We start from the raw sequence: 16,694 nt of genomic DNA, 5'->3' as shown, positions 1-16,694 counted from the left end.
CGGGCTGGCTTATTCAATACAACAGTAGGAAGCTCACAAGGATGACATCTAAGGCCAGTAACTATGGCAAACTCTTTCAAGCCAAAGCACACCGACATGCCACAGTGGATTCAGTAATAATCCAAAGCTCATCCTTTGCATCCGAAAGAATTCTACGCTTCATAAGCCCATATACCATTTTCATTTGAAACCGTGCACCCGCCTCTTCTTCGCATCCAAATACACCCCAAAACGGCTTTTCCTAAAGAAATCCTCCAACCCCCGCTTTTTAAGAATTAGCCTAAACATATCAAAGTTCTTGCCCATGCCTCGATTTGACCGTAAAATCAACGGTCAAATCATTATTTTCATTCAACGGCATCCTCGCATACTTGTCAATGCGAAAACCTTAACGACCTCGTTAATGGAAGGTCCGTTATGATCTATGTCCAATCTACTAGAAGATTACGCAATTAAATTGGCATTCACACTATTTCTCTTCTTTGTTCTTAATTCAGATATGAACGTCGACAAATGAACTGTATTTTCGGAAGCACTATCCTTTTCATCATTTTCATCCACTCCATCTCCTTCATCTACTCCATCAGCAGTTTCTTCAGCTTCTAATTCTTCTTCACTTTGTTCATTTGTATCTACTGTTTCTTGGCTCCGTACTTCCTCTCTTTCTGAGGATTGATTATCAGTTTGGCTGTCGCCTTTCTCTATATTTGTTGATTCAACAATAGATTTTGCTAAATCAGCAAGATTCTCTAATGATGATTGCACTCTAGCTTTTTTATTATCCCTATGACCCTCAGTTGATTTCTCAACTTTTCTTTTGGTTGGAGACATTTTATCTACACACAGGAGAAAAAAAAGCTTAAACTGATTAGTGCATCATTCAAAGTGAACAGACAATAAGAAGTGCGGCATTTGATCAAACAAAATACAACAAGTAACAGAATTCCGCAACAACTGAAGAATTTGTTGCAACAAGTGAATAGGTTGTTGCAACAGATTCTTCAGTTGTTGAATAAGTGATTAAGTTGTTGGATATCTTCTACAAACACAACCAAATAACTGAAGCAATGTCCAACAGATTTATAGTTGTTGCAACATATTGTATACTTGTTGCAACAAGTGTATAACTTGTTGCAACAACTAAAAATCTTGGACATCTTCTACAAACAGAACCAAAAAAGCAAGCTAAGTCCAACAGATTTGTAGTTGTTGCAACATATTGTATACTTGTTGCAACAAATGTATAACTTGTTGCAATAACTAAAAATCATTTCTGATATCTTCTACAAACGAGAACCAAAAAGCTCAAGCTATGTCCAACGATTTGTAGTTGTTGCAACATATTGTATACTTGTTGCAACAAATGTATAACTTGTTGCAACAACTAAAAATTTGTTGGACATCTTCTACAAAACGAGAACCAAAAAGCTGAAGCTATTTCTAACGTATTTGTAGTCATTAATATATTGTATACTTGTTGCAACAAGTGTATAACTTGTTGCAACAACTAAAAATCTCGTTGGATATCTTCTACAAACGAAACCAAAAAAAAAGTTATGTCTAACGTTTGTAGTTGTTGCAACATTTTATCTACTTGTTGGCACAAGTGTATAATAAATTGTTACAACAACTAAAAATCCATTGGACATAGCTTCTATAAACAGAACCAGATAAATACTAGGACAAGAACAAAAAAAACATCTGTTGGATATCTACTCCTAAACCCTGAACCATACCAGGACAACAATAGAAAAAAACCATTTAATTCACTACAAACACACAACAACAACAGCAATAACAACAACAAGATGGATTTTATCCAAGCTTTTCCTAAACACTGAACCAAACCAAAACAACAAGCATCTACTTCCAAGACCACAGCAAAACCATCTACTACAGACACACAATCATATAAGAATACACCAAATGTATGTGCAATAATTGTTTATCCTTTCTTTTCTTAAACCATACCATAACGGGACAACACCAATACCAACATCAACATCAACACCAACACCAACACTAACACTAACACTAACAACAAGATTTCACTACAAAATACACTAAATAGAGATTTTTAAAGCAAGCAACTTGAAAATGTTCCAGAATCAAACAATCGCTCAAGTTCTTTGCGGAATTTACTCATCCGTTGGAAAAAGTCAACAATATTGCAAGCCATTTTTTCGAAATCCTAAGGAGAACAAGAACAAAAACATCACAAAATACCATAATTTGACAACGTACACTATTTACAAACGCAAAACCCCCAACAAGTCAAACAAATACCCCAAATAAGGGTTTCTCAAACATGGAACAACAAAATAAACAACATTGAAGACAAACCCATGTTTTTCTTCTTCTTTTTCTACAACCAAAATCATCAATTTCTACCAAATAACTTTTGGAACAAGTGAAACAAAAACTTTACCTTGATATTAAAGAAGAAGCAGCAGCAGCGGCACCTACAGACGAGGGTGAAGAAAAAGATGACAAGAAAAGATAAGAGATGAGAGACGTCGAAGTGAAGGAGATTAATTGTTTGCTTGGGAGTTTTGATTTTGAAATATGGAAGAAGTGCGAGGGAGTTGTGGGGAGGGAACGGTTTGAGATGTTTTGAATAATGGGTGGGTGTTTTAGTATAATGGGTGGGTGTTTTTTGGGTTTTTTTTTTTTGTATTTTGTAAAAGATTAAGAAGTTTAAAAAATTATATTTTGGACCCCAATTTTCTTAATCTCAAATTTAATTGGGTTTAGATTTGGGGTGGGCCCCACACGTCACCTTTGGTAATTTGAAGACTTTTTAGTCACCTTCAGTTAATTCTTCGGAGTAAGAGACGGCTGGAAAAGAGTGGAAGAAAAGAGAGAGATGTGTGTGTGGGTGTAGGTGGCAGGGTGTTTAGGGAAAATATTGGAAGAAAATATTTTTTAATCAAACTCAATACTTTCACTCCCCTCCAAAAGCATGAAATCACGCACTTTATCACACTCAGGAAAGTAAATGCTACATATGTTTGGTCAATAGTGAGAGGGGTTTAAAATACTCAGTTTTAAAGGGTAAACGGGTTTAGTTGGCAAACTCGTAAGTACGAACACCGGCATGATAAAAATGGACAAGTATAGGGCCTACCAAGCTATTCCACCTAAAAAAAACCTCATTCAAAATTTTCATTTCCCTCCATTTCTCATTTACACACCAAATCCAAACTTAAAACATAACAATATTTTCTTCCCTTGGTAAATAAAATTAATTACTTACCAAACAATTCAAGTTATACTATGTTCTTGAACATAAATATGATACAGTGCTTCAGTCTGTGGCAATAATTTTTATGTTCTGCTGAATTTGAAAAAATGAAGAGTATTATAGCTTGTTTGGCCAAGTTTTTAAAATTAGCTTATTTTAAAAATTGCTTTTTTTAAAGGACTTTTGGCGAAAAGCAGTTTGTGTTTGGCCAATTAATTTAAAAAATACTTTTGGGCATCAATTAGTGTTTGGGAAAGCTGTGTTTCTAAGTGTATTTTTCTCAACCGTGCTTTTCAAAAAAGTGCTTTTGGACAAAAGCTATTTTTTTTTAAATTTTCCGAAAAATTACTTACGCAACTCTCTAAAACACTTATTTTCTTCTAAAAAGCTTGGCCAAACACCTCATTATACGCATCAAGCTAATTAAAACTATAAAGTGATGCACGTCTTAGGAGTACAAACTGCAAAGAATACAATTATACAGATTGACAATTGTATTAATATACGAGGCTATCCTTCCAATGAACGTTGACCTTTTATCTTCCCACTTCCTAATTAACTTAATTGAAAGTTGGAAAGAGTGGTAATCAGTTATATTTTCTGCATTGATCTATGGCTTCAAATGCAGAGATCCCCTACCCCTGCCCCTACTTATTTGTATCAGCAAAGCTATCAAATTCGAATTACATTCTATGGAAAGCCCAGATTGTTTGTCTCCTAGAGTCTCAAGATTTAGTAGGTTTCATCGACGGAACAATCACATCACCATCAGAAACGGTAAGCATCGTTCCACGAGCTATGCTAAAAAATAAGAAATAGCGATGGACAAATGAGATCTAGAAGTACTTCTGCAACTTTCGCTCTTCTCCCTAGCGCTGTTGTTGTTGTTGTTTTTTGTTTTTTTTTTGTTTTTTTATTTTTTTTAAAACTTTTTCAAAGAGCAATGAAGGCCTTCCTTATAAGTTATCGCTCGATCAAAAGGATATAACACATACGGAACCTTAGCTTCGTTGACTTTATGAGGTCTAACCTTCACCACGACATTAGTGGCTTAGCTCTTCCTGTAGTTAAATTGCAAAATTCATCGCTAGTAGATGGATTATCAAAAGATGCTGTTAGCTATGAGCAATTTAGCAACAAATTAGCGAGAAAGTTCTCGTAGCTGATTCGAATTTGTTTTTTGTAGTGTGTTGATTACGTGCAATGGAAAAGGACTGGCCGGCTAGTTAAAGGATGGATCCCGGGCTCTCTTACCGAACAACTCCTTCCATATGTGGTCGATAAAGTTCTTTAACGCAGACGTTTGGGCGAGTTAGACCAAATCTTCAATCCTCCTCAATCCCAAGGTGAGCAAATTTGCAACCATCTCCCACATTCCTTTTAGTTTACTGCATTATCTTTTCATCTGATCATTAAGTATTTCATACAACTAGAGGTGTCAAAACGGGATGGTCTAGCCCAACCCAACCCATCCCTAAAGGGCCAAAGAATTAAATGGGCTAGGACGGGCTGACCCTTTTAATTGAAGGGCTTACAAAATGGCAGCCCAACCCAGCCCTAAGCGGGTCACGGGCTAAGACGGGCCAGCCCTTTAAGTTTTTCCGTCTTCCGAAATAACATTTTCTAAGTGATTTTTGGTACAATTTGAACATGAAACTTTTGCAATATGAAATAGAATCTTCTACCACCTATTCTTGCGCAAATCCATATCATAGAAGAAAAAATTCAAGAGAACAAATATAAATTATTATTTTTAATCACTAATTCAGATCACATTCAAAAGAAATTAAACATAATATAAATTCTAAGATTAAAAAGTATTACTCCAATTTTTAATTACTACTTAGTAGTAACCACATTCTTTTTTCTCTTTACTTTTTATCTTTTTGTTTAATTTACTTATATTTTTTTTAAAATTAATTAATTTATTATTTTTTTAAACGCCAAGGCCTAACCTAACCCAACCATTTGGCGGCCTGCGGCCCAAGAGAGTGGCTTTTGAGCCTCACTTATATGGTAAAAAATCTGTTTCAACCCTACTTAAATAAAGAGTTGGGTTGGGCCGACCTCCGCGGCCCGTATTGATAAATACTTACATACAACGATGTACCATTCTATGAAACATTAAGAGACAGGATTCAAATAAATTTCTCAAGCACTCATTCATTTACGTGGGATTAAGTCACTTAATTTTATTTTGTATTAATAAAGTCACTCAACTTTTGAGTTTTCTGTTATAAAGTCACTCTAGCTGATTTGTCACTTTCAGTCGTCAAAAAAAAATTTGACTTGGCAAAATAAACTGCTTTTTTATGCCACCTGGACCCCACATTAAATATGTCATTAGTCGATGACTCTTGACCTTTTTTTTTCTAAGGAGAGAGAGATAAATTAAATACTCGCTCCGTTTCAATTTATGTAAACCCATTTGACTGGACACGGAGTTTAAGAAAGTATAGAAGACTTTTAAACTTTGGTGTAAAATGAGTCACATATATTTTGTGTGACTATAAATCATTGCATAAAGGTAAATTGTTTTCAAATATAGAAAAATGTCATTGTTTTTGGTACGGATTAATAAGGAAATGAGTTCACATAAATTGAACAGAAAGAGTAATATAAATGAAGACTGAAATTTTTTGGTTGATAAAACAGAGGAAGACTTTTGAGGGGTACGTAAGATGGAGAGAAGATCTAAAACTATACGGTCTGTTTATGAAAGTGATTGGATTTATTATTGAAGAAGTCGTATAACGTTTAAATTAAATATTGAGACTTCAATCATTTTCAGAGTCTCACATCTTGATTTTTTTTATTTGGTCAACTTCCCTGCGTACCGTTGGCATCGAATAATTTCGGCCAATGTTTGTTTTCTTATTCTTTTTTAATTACTATTGAGATGCTTATATAAAACGAATAAGAAAGTCTTTTGAAACAAAATTAGGTGATAAGATTTTGTATTTGAACTAGTGGAATTCTGCTTTTCTCTCTGTTTCTATTTTTTATGATATTCTCATTCATTTGAATATATATAAGAGAATATAGAACTAAAAGGTAGTAGCATGAGAAAAAAAAAATAGAAATATGTCACTTTAAATCTTCTTAAGCAAAGAGGAAAATGTTTTTTTAATTTTTTCACGTTAAGTTAGTCAAAGAAAACATTTTCTACAGTGAAAACAATTCTTTCAAAATAAGGAAAATGACTTCTTTAATAGAAATAAGGAAAAGCAAGCCCACAAGCCGACGTTCCCAAGTTCATTTCGGTCATAAACTTTAGCATAAGGCAGCTAAAGCAAAGGCTTTAGCCCTCACAATTATGAAGGTCCCATTTATTTTTGTTGTTGTTAGTAATGAATTAATTGTTCTTTAAAAATTTGAGTATTTTAAATTTAAAAAGTTCAATATTTATACAGAAAAATTATTTTTAACGATTGAGTATTATTTGAGGAAACAGGAATAGTCTTTTGAGTACAAGAAATTATGCTAAGGAAATTGCATTTGAGATGAATATAAAAATCAAAATTTCGTTATAAATGTGTAATATATAGAGAAAAATAATTTGATGAGAATGTTGATGATGGAATAATAAAGTCTCTTGAAGAATCTTTTAGAGTGGTTTACTTCTTATACTTTGTAGACCAATTTATGTTTTTCCCAACAAAATAGATTTGAACAATTCGAAGCGTGCGAACATATTTTTATTTAGTGGTAAACAAATCGTGACTACAAGATGACGAGAATTCCAAAAAAAAAAAAAATTGCCTTAACCAAGAAAGTTCCTTAAAACATAATAATCATCATGATATTGATTGTTTGGACTTATTTTCTAAATTAAAAAATGTTCAGGAAAATAGTATAAGCAGAAGAGAATACTATAATCAGTAATTCAATCAGATAAAAAGACTTGATTTTAGTTAAAATACCAATATTGCTTATAGAATAATGTTAACAATTCATATATTAATTGCATTTGTGGAAACAAGTTTTTAAAATTATAATTGATAAAATCTTACCTAGTATCAACAATATCACAAAGGGGGGAGGGGCGGCGCCTTAACGAATTAAGATGGAAAAAGACACTACACGACCCATTGAAAATAAATATATTCCATTGATCCGCTGGTCGGCGTCATAGAGGGGGAGAGGGGCGGCCCCATAACAAACCAAGATGGGAGAGGGTGAACGGTGAGGCAGGCAGCGGTTGCTCAAAAGGCAAATCTATGTGGCTATGGCTAACTTTTATCTTTATTTTGGGAGAAAGTATATTTCGGGTACTTTGTATAAACTATAAAGAAGTGCTATGACGGAAAATGTTTTCATGATTTTTTTTTTATCTAAAAAATACTTTCTTGAAAAATAAGTAGGTTTCTTACTTATATTCTAATGTTTGGTAAGTAAACCAACAAAATATTATCCCAAAAACATTTATACATAATCTAGCAAAACACTATGGGGTGAATTGAGGTGAAGAGTGGGGTTGGGATTGTCAAGGGTGGGGGTGGGCGTTTGGGGCATTGGGTGGGTGGGAGGAGACAATGAACAAGGGCGACTCAACTATATTTATGGCCTAAAGCCAAACTTTAACGAAAGGCCTTAAGAATAACTTTTTAATAAAAGTGTATATATTTTTTTGAAACTTATTTTCCTAAATTTTCTTTATGGATGTCTTCTAATAATTCTATCTCAATTGATAATTTAGCTAATCAATTGAAGGCCTTAATTGTATCATATAAATTGGGAAAAGGACACTAGGTGACACATTGGAATTGGAAATAAATAAGACAAATTTTAGTGAATATAATAAGTCACCATATTTTCACAAGTTGGCATTCATGGAATGTAGTAGCCGCACTGGCCTTGAGCATCTACATATGTACATGATGCTATTTTCACTCCTCCAACGGGAATTTGTTGAAGAATACCCTACTACTAGAAATAGAAGTTTTTCCCACTGATATTCAGTGGGAAATTTATGCTATAAAATATGATTTTTCCTCCTCACTCCCACCGAATCAATTCACTGGGAAATCGCATGGTGGGAAACAGGTTCCCATTGAATTGGTGGGAAACTTTCCGATTTTTTCGTGTGAAAACATTACAATTTAGGTTTTTCCTACCGACATTCGGTGAAAAATGGCCACTAAACATTTTTCAGTGGGAAAATAGAGATTTTTTAGTAGTGATAAGCCATACGGATTAAAATTATGTAGAATATGAGGTGAATTTCTTGAAACCCCAATTTAAATAAAGAAGAAGTAGCATAGATATGCTTCTGATCAATAGGGAGAGAGGCTTTTTTGATTCAAGATCCATTTTGACTATTTTATTTTCCTTAAGAAATTCATTGAATATATAAATTCTTACTTTAGAACCTAGTAACGTAAAAAGACTTGAATTTTGAATCCATAAACTTCAAATCCTAGTTCCGCCTCTGAACGTAATGTTATTTTTGGTTGAAAGTCATTTTTTGGAAGGACTATAATAAAATAATCACATTTGTGATCTAATTTTACGTAAAGGTGCCCAGGAAGATAACAATCTGCACTGCTGTACAGAAAATTACAACCTGTACTTGCCACTATACAGAGCTTCACTAAGTGGGAATTGGAAGGAAGCAAAACCGTTCTTTAGTGGAGAGAATAAAGCAAGCAGAGTTGTGCTCAACTCCTTCTTACAGACATCACTCCATGTCGCGCGCACTACTGGAAATTAGGGCTATGGCAACGCCTTCCTCTTCGCAACGTTATACAACCGTTGTCAGAATCGAGGTACTGCAATCTATATACCCGTTGCACAAGGACAATTTAATGCTATAGCTACACTTTAGCGTCTAAACCGTTGCAATTGTATCTAAACCGTCACCATACATGTCCCTAATGGGACGATTTTCTTTAACCGTTGCAATAGTTGTAATATGGCAACAGTTTTGTTTCTATTGCAACGGTTTTAAATTCCCTCCCAAATTTTCCTTATTTTCACTGTAGCCCGCCTAATAGAGAGACCACATTATTTTTCCTTTTAGCCAAAAATCGTAAAATCGTATTGAACCAAATTAAACACTGAACTCTCTCTCTCTCTCTACTAAATTCATCACCCACCTCACTCTATCTCTCTCTACAAATTTCTACTTCACTTTGCACCCTAATTATCAATGCTCTACTGAATCTCGTAGCCGGGTTACTCAATTCCAAGTTATCTTCTCTATTCTCTCATCTCTTTTTTTTGGATTTATTTTGCATGTTCTTCCAATTCTAAAATAAAATCATTTGTGGTATGGGTTTTGATTTTTTTTTTTTTTTTGAATAAGTATGGGCTCGATTTCTTGATATTCCTTTTTTTTTTTTTGTCTCAATATTTTTACAATATCTGCTTGCTTATTTTGTTGTTGTAAGAATTGGGTGGAATTACTTCGATTTAGTAAATATCTAGCGGAAAGGTGTGAGCTTTACTGTTTTCAAAGTTAATGCCGTGTCTAATGTTGGATTGTTCGATTTTGTTGTATAAAATGAGCTTGTGAGACACGATTATTTCTCTCAAGAATCTAACGAAATTAGGTTTTCTTTTGCTCTTGGAATTTCCTTTCTTTTGCTTCTCATTTGTGTTTGTTTATTCTTGTTCTAAACTCGTTGTCCATGGTGAAAGCTTGAAGCATTGTCAACTCTCAAACGCCTCAATTCGTTGCTCGTCGAAAGGTAATTTCAATAATATTTTGTAGCTCTTACAATTCTGTTTGATATTGAATTTTATATTGGTTTCGTTGGTAATTGAATTTTTATACTTTGGTTGTTATTTAAAGTCCCATTTTCATCTTCTTAGTTTTCGGTTGGCAAGTTCGTTTTCCAATAACCTTGACTTTTAGCTAGTTCTCATTTATGGGATGAGGAAATATAGATGGAGGCCCTATATGGCTAGGCATGCTTGAATTATGAGGAATTAATTTTGTGAATTTGAGAGAGGCTGTGGATCACTAGAATGCACTCGACTTTTGACTAAAAAAGCATTTTCAGTTATAATGAAAAGCTTGTTTATAAATACTCTAAAATCGATTAAAATTGGAATTTAAGGATGGTAGCCCTAAGTTTTGATTCAGCTTCAGCTTCCCTTCCTGTTTGGTAAATGATAAAAATTTTGCCCCATAAGGCAAAACTAAATTATGCCTTGAGGAAAAGTTATGCCCCCTCCGGCATAACTTTAGTTTTTCCTTAAGGAAGTTATGCTTGGGGGGGCAGACTTTGCCTTGAGACTTTTTTTTTTTTTTTTTTTTTTAACTTTTCAAGGCACACTTTTAGTTAAGGCATACTTTTGGTTATACCTTAATTAAAAGTCTGCCCCATAAGGCATAATTCCTTAAGGAAAAGTTTTGCGATAAGGCAAAAACTAAATTATGCCTTGAGGAGGATAACTTTAGTTTTCCCCGAGGGCGAGACTTTGCCTTGAGATGAAAGCTAGTCAAATTTAACTCAAGTAAATTGATATCGATTTTGAAGTTTGATGGAATTTGGACACACTACATGCTGATTAATGTCTTCCAAATGCAACCTTGGGAAGTAGCCATGGAGTCGAATCCGGAAAACACAAGTTCATTTTCGGTTTTGTTTTCCATGGTTGGTAGACAAGGAATGCCTCGGACAAGACAAACTTCGGAGAAGGGGCCTTGCTATTTGTAGCAGTTGCTATTTCTATTGAAATGAAATAGAAGGTAAAAATCATCTATTTTTCTCTTTTGTGACCGGCCAATCCCAAATAGTTTTCCATTAACGTAATAGCCCTTGAATAATTGGAATGCCGGAAGTAGTAGCTTAATTATATAAAAGTAGATCACGTGTTATTTGCTTGTGCTTTCACTCTACGTGGAACATATAGTCGGCTATCCTTGGCTTGTATAGTGAACTCCTTTTATTTCCTTTGCGGCATATCCGAATCGATTCTTCGAATCGCATTTTTGTTCTTGAAATAAACATTTGACTTCCTTGATGATACTTAATATAATTATAGATCTTAAAGGGTAAGTGCAATATTATTCAAGTAGATTTGGAGTTCCTTCCAAATTTAAGGGACAAAGATGCGGATTCGACATCGATTATTACTAGGGTGGAGGAAAAGTTATGCCCCCTCGATAACTTTAGTTTTTCCTTAAGGAAGTTATGCCGGAGGGCGGCTTTTTTTTTTTTTTTAACTTTTCAAGGCACACTTTTAGTTAAGGCATACTTTTGGTTATACCTTAATTAAAAGTCTGCCCATAAGGCATAATTCCTTAAGGAAAAGTTTTGCCCAATAAGGCAAAACTAAATTATGCCTGAGGAAAAGTTATGCCCCTCCCAGCATAACTTTAGTTTTTCCTTAAGGAAGTTATGCGGAGGGGGCAGACTTTGCCTTGAGATGAAAGCTAGTCAAATTTAACTCAAGTAAATTGATATCGGGATTTTGAAGTTTGATGGAATTTGGACACACATGCCGATTAATGTCTTCCAAATGCAACCTTGGGAAGTAGCCATGGAGTCGAATCTCGGAAAACACAAGTTCATTTTGGATTGCTTGTTTTCCATGGTTGGTAGACAAGGAAGCATGCCTCGGACAAGACAAACTTGGACAAGGGGCCTTGCTATTTGTAGCAGTTGCTATTTCTATTGAAATGAAATAGAAGGTAAAAATCATCTATTTTTCTCTTTGTGATGTATTTGGCCAATCCCAAATAGTTTTTCCATTAACGTAATAGCCCTTGAATAATTGGAATGCCGGAGTAGTAGCTTAATTATATAAAAGTAGATCACGTGTTATTTGCTTGTGCTTTCACTCTATGTGGAACATATAGTCGGCTATCCTTGGCTTGTATAGTGAACTCCTTTTATTTCCTTTGCGGCATATCCGAATCGATTCTTGAATGCATTTTGTTCTTGAAATAAACATTTGACTTCCTTGATGATACTTAATATAATTATAGATCTTAAAGGGTAAGTGCAATATTATTCAAGTAGATTTGGAGTTCCTTCCAAATTTAAGGGACAAAGATGCGATTCGATCCTTGATTATTACTAGGGTGGAGGAAAAGTTATGCCCCCTCCGGCATAACTTTAGTTTTTCCTTAAGGAAGTTATGCTTAGGGGCAGACTTTGCCTTGAGACTTTTTTTTTTTTTTTTTTTTAAAATTTTCAAGGCACACTTTTAGTTAAGGCATACTTTTGGTTATACCTTAATTAAAAGTACGCATAAGGCATAATTCCTTAAGGAAAAGTTTTGCCCAATAAGGCAAAACTAAATTATGCCTTGAGGAAAAGTTATGCCCCCTCCGGCATAACTTTAGTTTTCCTTAAGGAAGTTATGCCGGAGGGGGCAGACTTTGCCTTGAGATGAAAGCTAGTCAAATTTAACTCAAGTAAATTGATATCAGGATTTTGAAGTTTGATGGAATTTGGACACACTACATGCTGATTAATGTCTTCCAAATGCAACCTTGGGAAGTAGCCATGGAGTCGAATCTGGAAAACACAAGTTCATTTTCAGTTGCTTGTTTTCCATGGTTGGTAGACAAGGAAGCATGCCTCAGACAAGACAAACTTCGAGACAAGGGGCCTTGCTATTTGTAGCAAATTGCTATTTCTATTGAAATGAAATAGAAGGTAAAAATCATCTATTTTTCTCTTTGTGATGTGACCGGCCAATCCCAAATAGTTTTTCCATTAACGTAATAGCCCTTGAATAATTGGAATGCCGAGTAGTAGCTTAATTATATAAAAGTAGATCACGTGTTATTTGCTTGTGCTTTCACTCTATGTGGAACATATAGTCGGCTATCCTTGGCTTGTATAGTGAACTCCTTTTATTTCCTTTGCGGCATATCTAGAATCGATTCTTGAATACGCATTTTGTTCTTGAAATAAACATTTGACTTCCTTGATGATACTTAATATAATTATAGATCTTAAAGGGTAAGTGCAATATTATTCAAGTAGATTTGGAGTTCCTTCCAAATTTAAGGGACAAAGATGCGATTCGATCCTTGATTATTACTAAGTGGAGGAAAAGTTATGCCCCCTCCGGCATAACTTTAGTTTTTCCTTAAGGAAGTTATGCCGGAGGGCGGAGACTTTGCCTTGAGACTTTTTTTTTTTTTTTTTTTTTTCAAGGCACACTTTTAGTTAAGGCATACTTTTGGTTATACCTTAATTAAAAGTACGCATAAGGCATAATTCCTTAAGGAAAGTTTTGCCCAATAAGGCAAAACTAAATTATGCCTTGAGGAAAAGTTATGCCCCCTCCGGCATAACTTTAGTTTTTCCTTAAGGAAGTTATGCCGGAGGGCGGAGACTTTGCCTTGAGATGAAAGCTAGTCAAATTTAACTCGAAGTAAATTGATATCGGGATTTTGAAGTTTGATGGAATTTGGACACGCTACATGTCTGATTAATGTCTTCCAAATGCAACCTTGGGAAGTAGCCGTGGAGTCGAATCTGGAAAACACAAGTTCATTTTCGGTTGCTTGTTTTCCATGGTTGGTAGACAAGGAAGCATGCCTCGAGACAAGACAAACTTCGCAGAGAAGGGGCCTTGCTATTTGTAGCGATTGCTATTTCTATTGAAATGAAATAGAAGGTAACAATCATCTATTTTTCTCTTTGTGATGTGGTACTGCCAATCCCAAATAGTTTTTCCATTAACGTAATAGCCCTTGAATAATTGGAATGCCGAGTAGTAGCTTAATTATATAAAAGTAGATCACGTGTTATTTGCTTGTGCTTTCACTCTACGTGGAACATATAGTCAGCTATCCTTGGCTTGTATAGTGAACTCCTTTTATTTCCTTTGCGGCATATCCGAATCGGGCGATCGAATGCATTTTTTGTTCTTGAAATAAACATTTGACTTCCTTGATGATACTTAATATAATTATAGATCTTAAAGGGTAAGTAATATTATTCAAGTAGATTTGGAGTTCCTTCCAAATTTAAGGGACAAAGATACGATTCGGTCCTTTATTATTACTAGGTGGAGGAAAAGTTATGCCCCCTCCGGCATAACTTTAGTTTTTCCTTAAGGAAGTTATGCCGGAGGGCGGACTTTGCCTTGAGACTTTTTTTTTTTTTTTAAACTTTTCAAGGCACACTTTTAGTTAAGGCATACTTTTGGTTATACCTTAATTAAAGTAGTACGCATGGGCATAATTCCTTAAGGAAAAAGTTTGATAAGGCAAAACTAAATTATGCTTGAGGAAAAGTTATGCTTGCTTTATGTACACTCCGTAGGCATAACTTTAGTTTTCCTTAAGAGATATCTTGCGGAGAGGGCGAGACTTTGCCTTGAGACAAAGTCTTTTATTTTTGAGGCCATATCATTTATTTTTGATGCACTTTGCTATTGTTTGTGACCGAATTTCCTTTGGAGAATTAACTTGAATTGTGCATTGCAGGCCCTTTCATCAACCAAACCTTGCACCTTAGCACAGTTGAGCTTCGGTACCGGGTTCAACCCGAGCCTTATTCATAGTGGCCTTTTTGGACTTGAAAAAGAGGCTTCAACTATTTGCTTACCCTTGAATATTATCACCGGTTACGCATTCTTTTGAGCCTCTGTTGACAAACTTCGCACTCGGTTGCTATCGAAATTCTCGTTCGGTGGTTTTGCCACTACGGGCAATATTGAGCCGTGTTATTGCTCTTTCACCTTTTGTGCAAGTTGAATGAGCGGTATCCGCGATTAACCTTGAAATAAACATTTGACTTCTTGATGATATTTATAATTATAGATCTTAAAGGGTAAGTGCAATATTATTCAAGTAGATTTGGAGTTCACTTACAAAGAATGGTACCCATATGAATTTCCACCAGCTAGCTGTTTCCTTAAAGACACCTCTTGAGACCTTTTCAAGGCACTGCTTTTAGTTAAGGCATACTTTTGGTTATGAATCTTCTAAGGAAAAGTTTTGCAACAAAACTAAATTATGCCTACGGTTATGCATCATAACTTTGGTTTTCCTTGGCAGTTATTTCTCAAAGTCTTTTATTTTAATTGCTAACGATGCCTCATCCTTTCAGCCCCTCCTTTAGTTTCATCAGCAAACTTGTTTTTAGTTTACCTGACATCAAAAATTCTAACGGCAACATTTTTGCACAAGTCTTTTCCTCTAGTTTGTTGTTTGTAAAGCCATGTTTTTGCCTTTTGCTATTAGCGATTAATGGCTTTTCCAACGATTGTTCACACACAGTCGTCTATATTTTCCATGACCTTATGCTGTATACCATTTGCACCATGAGCCGGAGTTTGTTAGCACAACCATCAACTCTTTATTCTTTTTATATTCAAAAATTGACGTAAATCACCTTCAAATTTGTCCCCGTACAACTATCAATATCACGCTTGTTGAAAACCTCTCTTTTTGACATCAATGCAACGCATTATTTCTTCATGCCCTTGGTGATGACAAAACTTACAATATGAAGGCGGTGACATTATTTATTCTTTGTATTATGTGCGCGTGCATTTGAGACGATGACATTATTTATTCTCTTTTGTAGGTGTCGAAAATGAAGAAAGGGACGGAGACAGTGAAGACATTGATCTTACTTGAGAGAATCTTTTATGAAGATTTCTACATGTTCTAAGAATCTTTTTGCTATCGAACATTTTGAAACTTATCTAAGATCTTGAAATGTAAAACTTAATTATGCATTTTGGGTTGAACATTTTGCTTTTACGGGTATATATGTTGGATTAGGAATGTTGGATATTTTGGATTATGAAAAATTGTGTTTTCTGGTTTATGTAATTTGTAATGTATTTTATTTATTTATATGTAAATATATATATATATATATCAATTTATAACCAGGGCTACTATTCCAGGACAAACCATGGCAATAAGTTTGTTCAAATAACAAATAAAAAGACGTTGCACATTAGACAAAAACCGTTGCAATAAAGTAAAGAAAGGTTTGGTGCAATAACCTGCGAAACGTTGCAATAGCCTCGAAGTCGTTGCTTAAAGGTCTATAAGAGACGGTTAGAAACCGTTCCATACACACACAAAAAACTCGTTGCATCGAAAAAAGGAACAACCGTTCTTGTAGATAATGATATAGCAACGGGTTTCGTAACCGTTACTCGGCCGTTGCCATAGATATATGGGCACGCAGGCAGATGGAACGCATGATAAACCGTTGCTATAGATATATAGCAACGGTGCTCCTGTCTATAGCAACGGTTTTCTCGGCGTTGCCATAAGCCTATTTTCCAGTAGTGGCGGTTGGCTCAAAGAATGATAACGCCAAGCATTTCGTCGAGAAGTTGGTGGAGTCGATGCCCGACAACCCCTTGGACATGAAAGACCATTATGGGGATACTCCTCTTCACTATGCTGCTAGATTTGGCAACTTAGATGCAGCTAAAATCCTTGTTGCCCGAAATATGCATTTGCCTAATATTGTTTCCAATGGTCTCTATCCAATCCACGAAGCAG

The 16,694-nt window shown here is 35.0% G+C and overlaps 1 long non-coding RNA gene across 1 annotated transcript; it reads left to right on the top strand.

Moving 5' to 3' along the window:
* Positions 1 to 9,072: 9,072 nt before the first annotated feature.
* LOC132045619 (uncharacterized) lies at positions 9,073 to 16,010 on the top strand. Its single transcript, XR_009412484.1, has 3 exons — positions 9,073 to 9,435; positions 9,887 to 9,936; positions 15,754 to 16,010. It is a non-coding gene; the product is annotated as an uncharacterized LOC132045619 (long non-coding RNA).
* The last annotated feature ends 684 nt before the right edge of the window (positions 16,011 to 16,694 follow it).

The sequence above is a fragment of the Lycium ferocissimum genome, unplaced genomic scaffold (genome assembly GCF_029784015.1).
Source record: "Lycium ferocissimum isolate CSIRO_LF1 unplaced genomic scaffold, AGI_CSIRO_Lferr_CH_V1 ctg7283, whole genome shotgun sequence".
Taxonomy (NCBI): Eukaryota; Viridiplantae; Streptophyta; class Magnoliopsida; order Solanales; family Solanaceae; genus Lycium; species Lycium ferocissimum.
Note: the sequence above shows the minus strand (reverse complement) of the source record. Positions and strands in the feature narration are given on the sequence as shown.